The sequence below is a fragment of the Akebia trifoliata genome, chromosome 3, assembly GCF_017979445.1.
Source record: "Akebia trifoliata isolate Shusen 1 chromosome 3, ASM1797944v1, whole genome shotgun sequence".
NCBI lineage: Eukaryota > Viridiplantae > Streptophyta > Magnoliopsida > Ranunculales > Lardizabalaceae > Akebia > Akebia trifoliata.
This window is the reverse complement of record NC_141377.1, coordinates 16,534,659-16,553,705: the sequence shown is the minus strand read 5'-3', so window position 1 is coordinate 16,553,705 and position 19,047 is coordinate 16,534,659. Positions and strand designations below refer to the sequence as shown.

General features: G+C 33.8%; 1 long non-coding RNA gene across 1 annotated transcript; it reads left to right on the top strand.

Annotated features, from left to right (window-relative positions):
- The first annotated feature begins 2,531 nt into the window (after positions 1–2,531).
- LOC147406069 (uncharacterized) lies at positions 2,532–9,912 on the top strand. Its single transcript, XR_015176270.1, has 3 exons — positions 2,532–3,026; positions 5,673–6,221; positions 8,089–9,912. It is a non-coding gene; the product is annotated as an uncharacterized LOC147406069 (long non-coding RNA).
- Positions 9,913–19,047: the final 9,135 nt, after the last annotated feature.

Genomic DNA, 19,047 nt, shown 5'->3' with positions numbered 1-19,047 from the left:
AATGTAAATACGAGAAGTAGCAGAGTCCAAGCAGCGAAAGCCTTTATGAGATGGACTATAACCAATAAAAATGCAAGGCAAACTATGAAGAGAAAATTTATTAGAAACATAATCACGTAAACAAGGATGCGACAGCTAAAGGGATGAAAATGCTCATAAATAGGAGACTTACCATATAGAACCTCAAAAGGTGAAATACCACAAAGGATTGGCATGGGCAACCGGTTGATAATGTAAGTAGCAGTGCTGAAAGCATCAACCCAAAAACGAGTGGAAACTTGGGAATGAAAGAGAAGAGCAAGACTGTTTCAGTCACATGACGATGTTTGCGTTCAGCACGCCTAGTCTGGGAAGGGGTGTAAGGACATGACATTTGATGATGAATGCCATTGTCCTAAAGATGAAAATGAAATCGATTACTGGTGAATTCAGCTCCTCCATCACTTTGAAATATTTTTATTTTTGCCGAGAGTTGATTTTTCACAAATCGTTGGTAGCGCAGGAAAATATCAAAGAAATCAGACTTTAGTTTCATGGGGTAAAGCCATGTGAAACGCGAGTGGTCATCTATAAATAACACATAATAAATAAAACCCGCATTTGATTTAACAGGGGATGGACCCCAAATATCACAGTGAATTAGACCAAGCACAGAATTAGATCTACTATCGTTAGAAGTAAAGGGCAATTGATGACTTTTTGCAAATTGACATGTAGAGCATAAATTCGGAGTTGGAAGCAAAGAAGTAAGAAATTAATGGCCCTTTTTATTCAATAAAGATACAGTAGAATGATTGACATGTCCAAGTCTAGCATGCCATAAATCAAATGAGGCACGTAAAGATTTTTTAGCAAGAACAGAAAGAAAAGCCTGATTTCCGCGTTCCAGCACATAAAGACCTCCTTCTCGTTTACCGATTGCCACCACCTTTCCTGTTTGTCGATTCTATACAATAAATTGATCATTAGTAAATATAACAGTGAATGGAAAATCAGTTGTTAATTTACAAATAGATAAAAGATTTTTGGTGAGATGGGGAACAACAAGCACATCTAGCAGTTGAATATTTTGAGAGGGAGAGACACTACCAGTGTGGGTGATTAGAAGAGAGGCTACATTGCCTACAAGTACACAGTTCTTACCGGAATAAGGTTCTGATGTGTCCAGTTTACCCAAGTGAGGGGTCATATGTGCCGAGGCACCCGTGTCCATGTACCAATCAGATTCGGCTTCAGTTGAAAGAGAGCAAGCAGTAGTACATGCTTTAGCAAGTTGAGCATCAGCTCGATCATAGCGATTTCGACAACGATCAACGGTATGGCCCTCAGTTTTGCATATCTTGCAATAGGGATTGTATTGACGACGGCTTCGACCAGGTCCATTGTTTAGCTAGTATCCACCACGACCACGAGACTATTTGGAGTGACCACCACCGTAAGAGTTGGAAGAGGAACTATGGGTGGCGTTGAGCGCAGCAGGGGCAGTAGGGGATTGCTCAAGATATTTTTGGAAAATGGCAAAACTTTCAGCCTTAGAAACCAGATCGGTGAAAGGGGGAAAGGGTGTAAGTGACATTTGGGCTGTAGAAAAGGTGGAGAAATCAGCACCCAACCCCCGAAGAAACTAATGAAATTTGTCCGTATCATCAACAAGACGATCCATTGCCGATAGTTGATCACATAATGCTATGATACCATGAAAGGATTTACAAATCACCACACTTTTGACGTTGGTGAGTTTCTCTATTTATTATATTGTTTACAATCTGTACAGCTATAACATCTACAATAAAAGGAAAGAATATTTACAATAAAGGGAAATAATCATTTACAATCATCTCCTATCACTACAACATTTTTGACTTATAGCGTCGGTTTATAGCAGCGGATGATTATTTCAGCTGCAATATGGTATAGTTTTTGCAGCGGTTCATTTTATCCGTCGTTATAAGGACTCATGTATGGTATATTTTTTGTATTTTGCAGCGGATCATTTTATCCTCCGTTATAGAGACTCATGCATAGCGTATTGTGATATTTTTTTGCATTTTTTGCAGCGGATCATTTTTTCCGCCGCTATAAAGACCCATGCATACATTTATAACAGTAATTTATAACAACAGATAATTATATTAGCTGTAGTATGTATATTTATTGCAGCGGATAATTTTTTCCGCTACTATAGGGACCTGCTCATATAAGAAAAAAAAAATAATGAAGATTTATAAGAGCGGATAATTATATCAGCTGTAGTATGTATATTTATTGCAGCGGATAATTTTTTCCGCTGCTACAAGGACCTGCTCATATAAGAAAAAAAAATAATGAAGATTTATAAGAGCGGATAATCAAATCGGCTGTAGTATATATATTTATTGCAGCGGATAATTTTATCCGCTGCCATAGGACCATCTCATATGCTCAGCAAAATAATCGCGCTAAATTTGTTACCGCTGATTCCTATACATGTAGCAGCGGAAAACCATATCCGCCCCTAAAAAACACAAATTTTATATGTTGGAGTCTCTTTTTTGAGACTCGTTCTCTCTCTTAGCTCTCTCTCTCTCTCTCTATGCTCTCTGTTATCTCACTCTTTGCACTCTCTGTTCTCTCTCACCACGTAAAAAAATCCAAATTCGATGACATGGTTTGTGTGCAATAAGTCGTCAAATTTTTGGAAGTTCGATTTAATGAGATCGATGCTTCGATCCTATTACAATAGTTCAAGGAAATTTGATTCAAAGGTTGATAATGAGAAGAATTGCTGTCTCTCTATGGTTTTTTGCTTGGAGCTCTTACAAAGGGTATCATCACCTCCCAAGGGTATATTTCTCAGCGATTTCAAGTAGAAAACCTTCGATTTCAAGTAGAAACCCTTTGATTTCAAGATTTTCGATCACAAACTCCGTGATTTCAAAGGGTATCTTTCTATTGAAGGGATTTCTACGATTTCAAAGGGTATTAAGCTCCTCCATAGAAGTAAACCCTAGGGTTTCTCTCCTTTCTCCATCGAATTTCTTATAAAGGTTTGTTTTCTCCCATTTTAATTTCATGTTTGGGTAAGATTGGGTCTTTTTTAGTTTTGGAGGAATCTATTGTTGGTGATTGGGGATAAAGGGATTTTCTTGTATTTCTATTAAAATAGTTTATATTTTTATCTTGTTCATGAGGTTTGATTTTTGAAAGCTCAAGAACAAGATTGGGTTTAGGTGGAGGTTGAAAGCTAGTAGGTTTTGGGAAGAAAAATCAGGGTTTTTTGCCCATATGTTGAAGACAGAGTTGAATATAATTTTATGAGAGAAAAATAGTACATATTTCACTAAAGATCTGTAATGGTGTGCTAAAGATGAATATAATTTTCTCTAGAGATCCCTTTTGGGAATCACTAACCATTGGTTTGAAGCAAGAAAAGTCCTGGATGATATAATTAGATCTTCTTGACTTGAATTAGAGAGAATGATGATAAAGTGCTGATTTCATACTAATAAAATGCTCTGAGTTTTCTATATATTTTGTATTGATTTGTAAATTTTTATTGATACTCTATATCATAGAATGTTAAATGTTCAGAACTATATATGAATATGATTGATTAATATTGTGTATTGTTAGCATTGAATGTTTGTTGTAGATGCAAAAAACCTGAATCCACCTCAAAGAATCAGAGATGGCTGATGTGCATCTCAAGCTTTGTTGAAAACCAAAAATCTTGGAATGATTCTCTAATGCTAAGTTTTCTTCAATTCTTTCTCCATTAGGTTAGTTTTTGAAGATTAGGTTTAGAATATGTTTTTGTAACTTTCTTGAAGGTTTTTTATCTGAATGTAGTTAATGCAAAGTTGTTCCTACTTGGAATTGTGGTTTCTAAGACATCAAGGATTTTCGTTGGTGAGGAAATCTATCCAAATGTACATTGTTTAAACCTAAATCAATCTGGATTGATCTATTACAATTTTCTTTGTCTCTCATTTTGATTTCTTAGCTTTTGTTCTCTAATCGTCTTCCACTGATTTCGGATTCATTATTTTAAACTTTTGACCTGGGATTTGTTGTATCAGCCTCTGCGTTTTGTATCAAACAACTTTTTTTTTAGTAAGTTTGATTTGATCTTTGTTTTTAGATGGATGAACTAGAGAGGATTTGTATGGCATAGTTTAATCTAAGTTTGATCTATCTATATGGAAATTTGATGTCTTGTTGATTTAAAAATTTAGGAAAATTTCCGTTTCTGTTTGTGGTAATGGGAAAATCTTAGGCCCTCTATGGTTGTTGAGATTTTTTTTTCAAAAAATAATTTTTTTCTTCAAATAATAAAACTCTTGAGTATTTTCTACTGATCAGAGCCAACCTAGAAATTATCCAAGAGTCTTCTAGGTGGAACCTTAGATTCTTTGAATAATTATTGGGATTTTTTTTGTAGTTGATCTATTAGCTAGTTTTAAGAACATATCAATTGAATTCCCATAGGATTTAGTTCTATACTTCATTTTCATTATCTAATTCTTTGATTTACTATTGAATTATTAACCTGTTTAGTGGTATTGGTTGTCAACTTAGGCTAGTTTTATGTAATTTCACAAAGTTGCAGTGAATCCTCAAGAGGATTGAACCAAATTGCCAATTAGTGATTTCTTTTTTTTTTTTTTGTAATTTAATAATTTTTTATTTCAAACTGAACCAAAAAGAAAGTGGATTGAGGTAATGAGAATTAATGGATATGATCACACTTGAATTAACAAAAAGACATGGTTTTAGACAAAATTGAAAGAAACTTTGATGATAATGACGATCATACAAGACATTAACCCCCCTTATGTATAACAACATGCTCTAAATATTCTATGCTCATACTTCATTTCTTACATTGGCAATTGTATTCCACTTGGGTTGTTATGGTTAGATTATGTTGCTTGGAAGATCAAATATTATCCATAACCATTCTTCCCCTTGCTATTATAGTGAGATTTCTTAAACTTTGCACCTCATGAATTATCGCTGTAAGAAGGTTTTATTGAATAAAAATAGGAGAAAAGGTTGCCAATATTTCCCTTGACGATCTAAGAAAGCTCATGTCCTTTGTTTTTATTATATTTATAATGTTTTATTTATTCTTTACTTGCTTGATAGTCTTAATGCACTCATCTGTTACCAACAGAGGATGGATTATTCTAATCACAGAGAGCATTAGCACATTGTGATTATTCTAATCATAGAGTATTACCCCATGTTAGAACCACCATAATGGATAAAAATAGTTTAGATAGTTTAATGGTAGTGGCACTGAGATCATAAAAAAGTTGAACGTGACTCATAAATCTCGGTCAAAAAATGACTTTGTGAGTTGGTCTCGTTTAGCTTTGATACCGAGTTAACTCGGACGATACGTCTCGGTCTCAGAAAAGTTTAAAAACCATGCCTATTAGTTGGTCTAACATTTCTTACCATCTACATAAGGTCAAGCTACCATTCCTTCCATTCTCGTAGGTGCTCTTACCTGAAGTGTATATCTTTTGCATGTTTGCACGAGCAATCATGAGTTTTTCTCAACCTCTTAGGCCTCACATATGAAGTGTATACCATTCCTTCCATATGGGTGTACTGTTCTTTTTGTCTCCATTTTGTCTCTATTTATTTATGAGAGTTACTATTGACACACCAACTTTTACTAATAGATGAGACTTATTACAAGGTTTCTTCTTGGATTTATGGATGGTCTAGTTGGTACAATAAAGGTATGTGTACGTGCATACGTGAGACTATATATTGTTGAATGTATATTTTCTACCCCTCTTCGACAGATTGGTCTTTTGGAATGGTTGGTTGGTTTTAATCTTTGGCCAGGTGAGAACTATAACAACTCTTCTCAACTTTAAATACGGAGACCAGTGATATTTTTTTTTTCTTTTTTTCGGATTTTAATTCATGTAATTCATTTTACTTATAAGAAAAACTACAGCATGTTTGGTAAACTAATTCATTATTTTTCTATTGAAGTATTAGTTCATAGTGCAATGAAACTTATCTCTCTTTTGTTGTTTTAAGTTTACTATAGCACATTTAGTGATACTTTATAAATATGGCTAACCTCAGGTATCTTCTGTTAGTATCAATCTTGCAATAGAGACAACACTTGTATCGCCTGAATCTGAAGCCAAGGCTACACCGAATTAGGAGAGATAGTTGCGAAGCACTTGACGAATTGTGGATTTAAATCTTTCAAGGTCAGACTTTTGTACGATATTAACATTTTTATGACCATCCATCCTTAACACATTAATATGTGCCTTAGTTGGCTACACTTTTTATTTTTGTGGTTGTGATTTATGTTCTTCTTAGCCTCTAATTATAATGTGAATAGAACTTTCGAAATTATTATGGACAAAAAAAAAAAAAACAAAAAAAAAACAAAAATCAGCTTAATGTGATTTCTAGTAGTTGGATTCGACTATTTTTCCATATCGGTGTCTTAGAAGCACTTACAGGCTTGTCTTGATCAAGGCCATCATATTAGAGGTTCTGCACAACACCATCTTATTTTGAATCACAACACATCTCATACACTGGATGCCACCACCAATATCAGCAACTAGGGAAGGTTGGCAGTCAATGTAACATTATGGCACCACCACCAATCTCAAAAACTCTTGGTTAATTAATCTTATAGTTTCTCATTGTTCTCAGCACCTAATATAACATCAATTAGATGTTGTTTAATGACAACTAGGCAATTCAATCTGTTTGTTGTAACCTTATCAAAATTGCAGTCAAAGCTCTTTCAATAGAGATCACTATATCCATATAAAATTTGTAGTCAAAGCTCTTTCAGTTGCTATGATCACCAGATCCACACATAGTTAAGTAGTCATAACAGCCCATTTGAAAAACTGCCATCTATGATAACACCCCACTCCCACCAATATCAGACCACTGCCCAACAATCCCACCTTTGCATATTCTTCTTTACCATAAAGTCAGGAAGAGCTTTACCACTCTACACACCCACACAACATTTCAACTTGTCCAACTCACAAGAACTCCTCTTTTGTATACTATTTTATTTTAACATTATAACCAATTCATTTTATGTGAATCCATGTTTATAGAAAGTAGTAGAAAATGATATTCGGAGAAAAATATACATTTGTATGCATGAAAAATATAAATTTTTCATCTCATTCAACATAAATTTTCACAAATGCTTTCAGTTGTAATTTTATTGTCTTTTTGGTCTTTCCACTCATCCATCTCAATATCCTCATCTTTGCCATGTTCAATCTATTTACATTGTTTCTTCTTGACAAGCAACATTTTTATATTGTCCAAGTCATCAAGTTAACTTGCTGAATATTTAGCATAGGTAAGTAGCTTTAAATTGTGATAAAATTTTTGTAAGAAATACAAAATAAACCTACTCCAATGAACAATATTCAGATCCAACCAAAACTTAACCAATCTCACATGCTAGAGGACAACACAGATAGTTACCAAATTAATTTAATCATGTACAAGGGCAGAAGCAAGGAATTTGGTTCATACTGTAGGCAGTCCACCAGCCATGCATATTGGCTGATTTGGTAATGTCCATGACACCACGAGTTTTTTTTGTCATCCTTGTGTCTCCCTTTATAAACAACTCTTTATAAATAAACATGATAATTCAAAGCATATATATTACTGGCATAAAAATTTACAGCATACTTCAAAGCATATAAAGATTTAAAGACTTCTACAATAAGTATACTTCAAAGCAAATATACCACACAATGGTATGCTAGAGCAACTAATAAAGTTCTCCGTATAACAAAATATATTAATACTTAATTTATCACCCATCACTGTCAATATAACAAAATTGTTTAATATCTTGTTTTGTGCATTTCTGGGTAAAGATACGTATTTCTTATCACAAATAAGAAAGTGTTAACTTACGCAAGTTGAATTATCTAATGAAGAAAAAAGAACTTAAAAACCTTAAATTCTCGACAATAGACTCTTAACATATAACTATAATATATTAATGCTTCATGGTGATGAGGTGTATCTGAAATTCCTCTGACATAGCTCTTCTCCATTCTTGATGTTTAACAGCAACTGTGATAGAGAAGGAAGTTGTGTGGTTGATGTACAAGGTGAAAAGACATGATGTAGATGGTTATTGGGTGATGTGCTGGTTTGTAGACTCGTGAGTCGTGAGAATATTCATTGTTGGCTATTGCATGGTCATCTACTAACCATAGATCCAACTGAAAATTACTTAACAATTGTAGAAAACCCAATCTTTGTTCTTCTATTCTCCTTGTAAAATTCCTCTTTTCTGGAGTTGAAAAAAGGGTTTTGTGGACATCAGTTGGTTTGTAGAGATGATTTCTTGGAGATAAGAGGGTTAGGTGGCCTTGTGATTCAATTGGAATCTTGGGTCAGCAAATAAATGCTGCAAAGTGCAATATCAGGGACAACCATATCTGGAAATTTTGCTTCACTCAAGATCAGGATGTTGTCAGGTAGTTTGCTCAAGACTTCATCTTTAGTACTCAGCAAAAAATTAGTCTTTTTTTTTTTTTTTTTTTAAGTTCTAGTTTTATTAACAAAGATGGTACTTTTATGCTTATTTCAATATTCTCATTTTAGACTTTGTTTTGATGGGTTTGATCTTGTTTTCTAATTCCTATCTATTTTAGTGGTATGTTCATGTATCTGTGACATAGGTTTTAGCTATGGAAGTCTTTTATTGGAATGGGAATGTGATATTCTTTTGCTCTTGATCCCTTCTGTGAGAATAAATAGTGGGTATTTGTATTTTTATTGAAATGGGTATGATAAATTTTTGCTCTTGATCCCTTTTGTGAGAATAAATGATGGGTTTTTCTATATTTTATTTGGTGTACGCGTAAGTTTACAGCTCCATCTATCTAGACTTGGCCTCATGCATCGGTTGGGTTGTCCCCATTTCTCTCTTTCGTAGAAGAAACTCTCTTTCCATTCCACATTGCACAATTGACTCCCCAATCCTATATTATATATATCTCTCTCTTATAAAAAGGCTAAACTGCTCTCTTATAATTTCTCACAACGTTCGTGTTTCATTCAATTATTGATTATCAATCAAATCAACCTTTTCTAGCAGTTGTTGCTTATCTTATTTGCCCTTTGTTTTCCTTGGCTAGATCTATATACTTGTTTTACTTGTGAATTGGAAGAGTTTGACATTACTTTCTCTTTCGCATTACCATATTTATTCTGCATTTCTCAATCTTCAGAGGTGTTTATGGTATGAAAAAGGTATTTCCATGTAGATAGGCTCAAAGCCCTTAAGGGAAAATTCTATGCCTTTTGTAGGTTACAAGAGGCATTTAAGTAAGCTTATTGAATATTTTGAAGAAAGCCCACATTTTTTTACATGAAAAATCTATAGCTATCATATCATACATAATATTAAACAAGTAAACTTTTAATGATATTGACACTACCAATGCTCTCTATGTTTATCAATTCTTCCATTCATCCAATCAACCACATTAGAAGAGGTCCAGTCCAGTGGAGACCTCATCAATATAAGAATCAATAGCCATTTGAATACCCCAAAAAACTTCCCACAGTTTCACCAAGGAGGGTATACCCATAGTGCAGAATATGAACTTTCAGAAAAATTCATGAACTTTCTATTAGACCAAGTTTACAAAAAATCTCATGAACTTTCAGAAAATTCATGCAGAATATTGCTTTTTTAGTTTTAGCATTTTGTGCAGAATTAATTAACTTGTTACTACAGAAACTGCCATTCCTTTTTGTCAATATAGTCTTGACTCTTGAATAAAAATGTTAGTTTAAACTATAAACATGTGCAGTTCTTTGGTGATTTACTTATGTAGTAGTGCGGGATTAATAAAAGTTAGTGTAGCAATAGCAGCTCTCTTATATTATTTATTTTAAAGTTTTTAATCTGTACAGGTTGGAGGACACAGGTTAAATGTATATATATATATATATATATGAAAAAAAATTACATCAGTGGATACAAATTCCGTCTTTATATATTGTTTTTGAAGGATATATAATAATTTTTTTTTTTAAAAAGCGTATAGCAGCGAATTTTAATATCTGCCGCTATATGTGTTATATTTTTTTTTTAAATTGACCTATTGCAGCGGATCTTAATATCCGCCGCTACATGTGTTATATTTTTTTTTTTTTTAATTGACCTATTGCAGCGGATCTTAATATCCGCCGCTATATGTATTCTATTCTATTTATTAAAAAATTGCCTATTGCAGCGGATCTTAATATCCGCTGCCATATTTATTATATTCTATTTGTTAAAAATCTGACCTATTGCAGCGGATATTAGTATCCGCCGCTAAAGGTACTACTTGCAACAACGGAATACATTATCCGCTGCTATAGTTAACGACGGAGGAAACTACGACGGATCTTTGGTTCCCCTGCTCATCGCCGCAATAGCTTTTACCGGCGGAAAAATTACATTGTAGCGGCGGAAAAATCTGCCGCTGTAGATCAAAAATGTTGTAGTGTATAATTAAGGAGGATCCCGTGAGTCAATGGTGGAGGATTTACAAGGATTCTCAATAGTTAGGTTACTTGGCTGGCAACCATGTACAAAATTCCAAAACCATGATTCTCTTTGATGCTTTTTTCCGTGGTAGGGTAGTTAGTTGTTCCAAGAGCAACTATAGAACAATGTCAAATGGGTATTAAATCAATATAGTTAATTTGTAGGTTTTACAAGTGCTTTCATTAAGATTCCATGATTCTGATCTAAATACGAATAAAAATTTGAATTTTTTTTTCCTGTTTTAGCTTATAAATATACATAGCGAGATGAAAAGACTTACAAGCTTCATAGAGACGACAATAAATAAATAAAAAATAAAACTTCTCAGCACTTCTTCTTCTTTCTGTATCTGTTTTGAACCAAAACGGGGGGACAGACCCTAAAAAAACTCACTTTATATGGTCGATGAAGAGACCGAATGAATTAGATCGATTAAATGACAGATCAAATCATATCAAATGAATCATCGACTTCGTAACAAAGATAAAAAAAGATTTGCAACCTAGGATGAAAGCAATCTGCTGTGAGAGACTCTCGTGCACAAAGAGGGAGCTAGAGAGGTTTGGGCGCAAACGATAGAGAATGAAGTTGCTCCATTTTTTATAAATAAATAAAAAAAACAACCTAAACTAATGTTTGAAAAATTGACTAGACTTACTAATGCAGTAAGTTATGAAATCTTACTATTAGTTATTAGGCCCACATGGATATTACTATTGGTGATCTAAAACCACCTCAGCCTTCTAGATTTCATTGAAAAATCAAATTAAAAGTAATAATTTTTTTTATTTTTTTTTAGCATGATCTAACGTGTTGACAATAAACGGTTACCAAACTCTCAATTTTACGTTTAAAATTTAATATTAAAATTAACTTTTTTTTAAAGCTCTTTCTCAAACTTCCTAGACTTTTGTCCTTTACGACACTATGGAACATGTCATGTTTTGGATACTATGGTGTGATGCGTCAAGAAACTTTCCTCAATAACTTAGTAACAATAGGTTTTTTAGGAAACTATCCACTTAGATGATGATTGTAAAAAATCTGTCATCTTATTTCTTCTAACTATTCATACCAAATTTATTGCACCAATTACTCTTATTTATTACTTAATAAATTTAAACATTACATGACAGTTTTGTATTATACTATCATTTTATTTATTTGTGGTACATTCGATGATGATCTTTCAGTAAACTATCATCTTATTATAAAATTGGCATCATATGTGTACCATATTCGATGACGATTTTATTAAAAATATCATCCTATTTATACTAATTGTTTTGGGTTATATTTGGCGTCAATGTTGGATACATTAGATGATGTTTTCTTGTTGAAATGTCCTCTAATGTTTTGAATATAAGATGATTTTTGATTCAAAAAAATGCCATCTTTAGTTAACGAAGATGATTTTTTTAAGAACTGTCATTAAAGGTTTAGAATTGGATGGTGCTTTTGCAATAACCATCATTGAACATTTTTATTAATTTTTTCATGTGAAAATTGGACATTAGATGACAATTTTTCAATAAATAGTCATCAATTCTTTTTTTTTTTACGAGTCAATAAAATTCATTTTTGTTGTAGTGTATGCTTTTAATTAGCTTCTTTTATTTTTATGCTTATTGCCTAATGAATTATCTTCAAGGTATATCCAACCCCTATGGATCCAATCCTTAGTTGAGTACTTTGTACCCTTTATGCTTAATCTAGATAGGGCATACAATAAGACTCAAGATGGTTTATGCTTAACTTAAATATTGGGTAGTTGGGATTCACACCTTTGAGCATAAGAATCCTAGCTTTAATATAATTTACTTAGTTTCCAAAGTTAAATCTTCCAACCTAAGGCATCATCATGCTCTTATGTTGAGCTTCAAAGAGGTTATAATTTAATTGTGTAATTGATCTATTCTTGGTGGATCCATGTTCTTCAATAAATTTTCTATCTTGTTTTCATCTTAATTCCAAATGTAAATATGTAGGCTTTAAAATCATTTGAAGGTTTGAGCTCATCTATTTGGGGTTTTGGGATTGCCACTATTCAAAGAGTTTCAATGTTAATGGACAGCACTAAAATAGTTTTGAATTCATTTTTCTTGGCTTATAGTGACTCTCATATCCAAAAGGATAGGTAAAGGTCTACTTTGCGTTCTAATTAGGGGAATTCGGTTGAGGGACAAAGAAGGTGTTAAGCACCCTGTCCCTCCTATCCATTGATGGTTACCAATATGACCACAAAGAAGCATTTAAAACTAATTTTTTTGGAGTTTTGAATGTAAAGGAAATTATAGAGAAGTTATTGGAAAATGGAATATAATTTTTTATTTTTTTTAAAAAAAAAAAATCAAGATAATGAGCAAGCCCATACAAGAGGTTGCTTGTTGGATTTTTTTATCCAAGGATTCCACCATCTTTAATATCTAGGCATCAAAGGAAGATTATGTACTCACTTGGAAGTAACGTTTTATTGGTTCAATTTTTAAGAAGTGTCCATGGGTTAGAAACCATCATTGGGAAGACTTGGAATCTTCATGCATGAGTATTAGTTCCATATTTTGTCAATCCCGAGACTAATGTCTAGTGTTAGATCGATTTGCATTTGAAGACATATGAAAATTCCAATAAAATCGCTCAACCACACCTACCTCAATAAAAAAGCTCTAACATGTGCGCACAAAGCCTAAAAGGTAATGAGGCCACATAAACCATTCCCCAACACTTAGCTGATTGTTTGGGTGACCCATATTGATTATGAAAACTCTTTCCTTGACCTATTCCTTCATCATACCTCTTGATAATTTAGGAGACATTAGAAATTTTACTTCCCTAAGACCATCCTCTTTCTTTGGTAATTATTTGGAAACCTTATATAGGTAAGATCTACTACACCTTTGAACCATTTCATCACCGAACTTCTTAAAAGTTCATTTTGGTCATAAATGGGAAAAGGGTATTTTTGTAATTTAACCCCCATAGGCCCTAGCCCACCCCTTGGTGATAGTTTGGGAACCTTCTACTAACTAAGATCTACAAGATTCCCGAATGGTTTGTCAATCGGAGCTTTCGTGAGAAAGTTATGACTGAGAGTGGTATTTTGGTAATTTTCACAATGCCATCAAGGGAACTCACGGCAGCTCCCAATGTCGTCGACAGCAAGTACCCAATGATTATATTTTCGACGATTGAGCCTTTGGTGTCATTGGTAATGACCCCAGCGCTACCAGAAGTTCCCGAAAAACCCTCCAAATGTTTATAAAACTCATCTCTTAAGTTCATTTGTGGGTGTTGGATCATTGGCTCCCCTCTTCCTTCTTAAAGAGCATTTTCTACACCATTGGAGGATTATGTCCTTGTTGAATGTACCATCAACCAAAGCAACCTCTATGAGAACTTAGTATGAGGTGAGCCTACCCTTAACCTATGTAAATCTCTTACTTGATCCCATTCCCACCATTAAATCCTTTCCTTGCACACACATTGGTGTATTCATATAATAAGGGGAAAAGGGAGAAGATGGAAGGAGAGAACACAACGATTCAATGAACTCAAAAGCTTAATTAGAAGATTCAATAGTCGAGACATACTTGTCAAAGACTCGAAGAATTCAAGATCGCCATTGGCAAACATTAAGCATTGAGCGAGTCCTTATAATTTTTATTTTTCATTTCCAAATATATGTATATGATTACTTGATTCAGTCCTCAAAAACTAAGCCCTTGTTAAAATTGAGGATTCTTAAAAAGAATAGAGGTTCGTAAGTTTTCGAGGAACAAAACTCACAATTTCGAGAAGATGCGTTATCTCGACCTTAAGGTTCTAGAATTTAGCTTAGGTGTGGCGCCCCGCCGAACGCTAACACAAATCCCCATGTCAGATCTTGAGGTATTATGTAACACCTCAAAATTTTGGCATGGTCTCCTCTGTTTATGTTAGCATTCCAAGGCGTTCAACCTGCACCTGATAACCGACATACAATCCTGCATACATATATAAAATATAATACTAGCGGAAGCTTATATACGTCTAATAACATACGAAAGATCAGAGTGCGGAAGAATAACTAGAATACAGGATTATACAAAATTTCTCACTCTAACAGAAATCCTAACACTCAAGACAGAATCTATAAAACTATTTGGGGGAATTAACACCACTAGGGGGTATAGCCCTAGTACTTACCAGGTGACGAATTCTGGTTGTCTATCTGACCAACCAGATGATCCTCATTCGTACTCTATACTTGCCTCGCTAAGCTCTGAATCTGAAACTAAAAAAAATGGAGAAGGAAAGGGTGAGTAACAATGGTTACCCAGTAGGGAAACAAACAATTTATGACAATAACCCCTCCTAACATGAACGAATAAGCATACTGAATCATTTTAAAATAAACAAAGTTTTACAGAAGAAAACTACGATTAACTGGTACATATAGTCAGGGATGAGCAACTAAACATTTTAAAACTCACATTACATCGATCAGCAGTACTCACTATAACATTATCTTTTTATACAAATCTAATTGATCAAATGGAAACAATAAACATGCATTTCATTTTATATATCAAAATAAGCAACAGATACATAATACACAATGGTAGAGTATTGGAATTAGAGTGTTGGGATTCACGACTGGATCGCTCCTAGTCGGGACATGATGTTACAATTTCTCTCTGGCTTTTAGTTCCTGATTTTGTGGTCGGTCGCTGCACTTACCACGTTTGGTTGACCATTTATCCGGCTCAGGCTGGCCGTTTGACATGACCGTAAGCAATGGGTCTCTTTTCGATGTGTCAAAACGTTCGACTACTATAGATTGTTAGTGATCACTGACCAATCATCTTCATCTATGCCTATCAGGCGTACATGTGATTCCCAAATATACAAACCATTCGTATACGACCACCTTTACATTACAAGTTCACTGGTAAAGATAGAGAAGAATATCCCGGATTCCAGTTGTGACTCCATTCTCATACGCGTCCCATACCACGTATGAGCTTGGTGGTCCCTACCGTACATCCCAGGATAGTACACCACTCCGGATGATATGACGCACTATCCCTTCAGGCATTCACAAACTCTTTAACAACTCACAAAATAGTTACATATATATATTATTTTCATTTGAAAAATAAAAGAGAAATTAACAATACAAGGTTGAGAATAGATATCCAGTTTCCTACCATGCAAGTGTGGCCACCCGGCCTAAAATAAATAACATAACGGAAACGTAAACAGCGCCTCGCGCTAACAGAAAGGAAATAAACATGCAACCAATAATATTATCCCTGGATATCTGTTCACCAACCTACACACAGCACAACAACGTAAAATGCAGACATCACCCCTCGGGTGTGACTCTAACATTTTACTGTTTCATACCCTTTTTCCCTTTTTTCGATTTTTACAATTTTCAATCTGTTCAATAAAACATCCATTTTCTGATATTCATCAACTCAATATGAGTTAATTGAATAGTAAATCGTTTTTCTAACTATGAAATTCATTTCTATCAAAAACCTCGAAAAAAATACAAAACTTATATTAAAACAGGGTCCGAGCGGTGTACATGACCCAATTGGCAGAAATAATCCGATAAAATATCCTACCCACGTATAATTTGTTAAAAATACAATTAAACATATCAAACATGCAATTTTTGGCGTGAATTTTTAAATAACATAAGAATTCTATATTTTGAAAACTCACCACAAATTTTTAATAAAATCCTAAATGCAATTTTCACAATCTACGATTACTAATAGAAATTGAGAGTTCCTTACAATGTCTAGGCGAAAGGATCAAAACGTGTGCACGGAAATCGAGGCGATCGGCACGAAAATCGAGACAGACCGAATTTCGAAACGACTAATTTTCAAAATCGATCGGGTGGTTTCGAAGATCTCGATGTGCTCGTCTCTTCTCCCTTCTACGACGAAAGACGGTTTGACCCCGAAACCGATGAAAATCGAGGTCGAAGTTACGAAATCTCCGTATAAAAATACGGCTGATTTTTGACTATACGAGGTGAAAAAGACGAGAAAACGAAAGGAATTTGGGTGGGTTATGTAAAGAATGAGATTGCAGCCGTTTCTCCCTTCTGCGTCGATAGACGGTTTGACCCCGAAACAGACGAAATCCGAGGTCAAAGTTTCGAAATTTCCGTATCCAATTACGGCTGATTTTTGACGATGTCGGGTAAAATAGAAAGTGAAACAAAGAAAGGTTGGGTGGGTTTTGTAGAGAACGTAGTTGCTGACATTTCTCCCTTCTGCGTCGATCGTCGACGGCGAGCCGTTTGTGAGAGATCTGAGATGGAAGATCAAAGAGAAAAAAAAAATTTGTTTTTTATATGTCTCAGCTGTATGGACGCGTTGGGGAAGATGACATATAAAAAAAAATTAAAAATATTATTTAAATAAAATGTGGGACGAATTCGGTATTTTGTCAATTGTTTCGATCGATGATAACTTGATCATCTAGACTCCAAAACTGACAAATGAATACTCTATTTCACCTAATTTTTCGTTCCGGATCTAATGGTATAGTCAATTTCTATAAATTATGTCTCCATAAAAAATTTATATTTTTGGCCTGATGTGACCCCTAAACTTGATGTCGTTTTCATTTTTGACGATAATTCGACTTCCTGATCTCCAAAAATGACAAATAAATAGTCTATGTTGAATAATTTTTCATTATGAACCCAATGGTATGATCGAATTTTAAAAATTATTACTCTAACAAAAAGTCACTGTTTTAGCCTAGTCCGACCCGATAATCGAGGATTTTGCAACTTTTATATTCGGACTCGCATTTGAGCGTGCTTACAGGCTAAACTATGTTTTTCGATCATTTTGAATCTAATGATGAGGTCAGATTCCATTAAAAATGATCAAAAATATCCTAAAGTTTTACCCCTAAATCCCACTTTCAAGATTTTCTTAATATTCCACAATTTATTTTTTTCTCGAGATACGAATTAAAAATTCTGGGTGTTACATTAGGTATAAAAATTCTATGTAAATGATTCAAGGTGAACCATAAACCTCTTTGATAGTAATTACCAAGTTCCTAGGTAGGAACCTTGGGAGTGGATGTAGGCACGTTGTCGAATCATTATAAAATATTTGTCTCGTGTTTATAAAAATATCTCTATCAATTTATACTTAGATGATTGCATGCCATGAATGATTCTTATGTTATGTATGACATTTCATGAATGCTTAGATTCTAATTAAACCTCAATTGTATTGCAATCTAAAGATAAGTCCTGAGAATGGATGATGTAGGCATATTGTCGATCCATTAGATGTCTTATGTCTCGTGCATGTTTTCATAATTCCGTAATTTACACTTAAATGTTTTGAATGTCATAAGATGCCAAGAAGGCCAAATTGGTTAGTCTTATATGAATGGACTATTAAATGACGTGACGAAATGAACATTTAAATTTCAAATGTATTTTCATTAAATGAAAATTAGAGACTAGGTGAATGACTTAGAATACGTAGTCAAATTAATCAATTTAAGTTAAAATTGGATAAATCGAAAGAAATTTTAATAATCATATTCACCCCCCTTTAGGATTAGACACTGTACGAAGCCCAAAATTTTTAATTAGTATAGAAACAAGTTACTCTTAATAGGCTTGACATCCTAGAGTTGATCTCAAAACTTTGAACCATGTCCAAGTCCGACATTGGTCTTCTTCTAGTCCTCCCATATATCCATTAACGTATGTATACATATTGGTAAATTAAGATGGTGATGCACATCAATTCCATTGAGCTATGATGTATGAAACAAAGTAGAAAACAGATATGAGCCACCCAAACAATAGAAGACCAAAAGTTTCAATAATTTGAAAACTTTAAATACAGTTACATAGTTATATCACACAATGAATTTATATGAATATGCTCATGATGATCAGTAAAATAAGCTTGGCTTATCCTAGAAATCTATGTTATCAAATATTCAAACTTCAAATATTAACAATTATTTTTAGAACATTAAGATGGAAAAAATAATTATGTCTGAAGATTTTATGTAAAACTTAGAGACTATTGTATTTTCATATATTTTCTAAGATAACTTGTTTGAGAAGGAATAATTTACAGGAAAATTCTTAGGTCCTTTCCTAAGAGGTTCACTTCTAATGTGACCTTGATTGTTATTCCGAGATGTGAAAATACACTACAACATTTTTTGTCTATAGTGGCGGTTTATAGCAACGGATAATTATATCAGCTTCAATAGGGTGTATTTGTTGCGGCGGATTGAAAAATCATACGCTATTGACTCTGTTAGGCTTATAATATAGAATATTTGTTGCAGCAGATAAATTTATCCGTCGTAATAGAATCCGCACATAAATAAATTTTGCACTCAATATTTTTCGTGATGATTCAAAAAAATTTCAGATAATTTGTTGCAACGGATAATTTTATATGTCGCTATAGTATCGG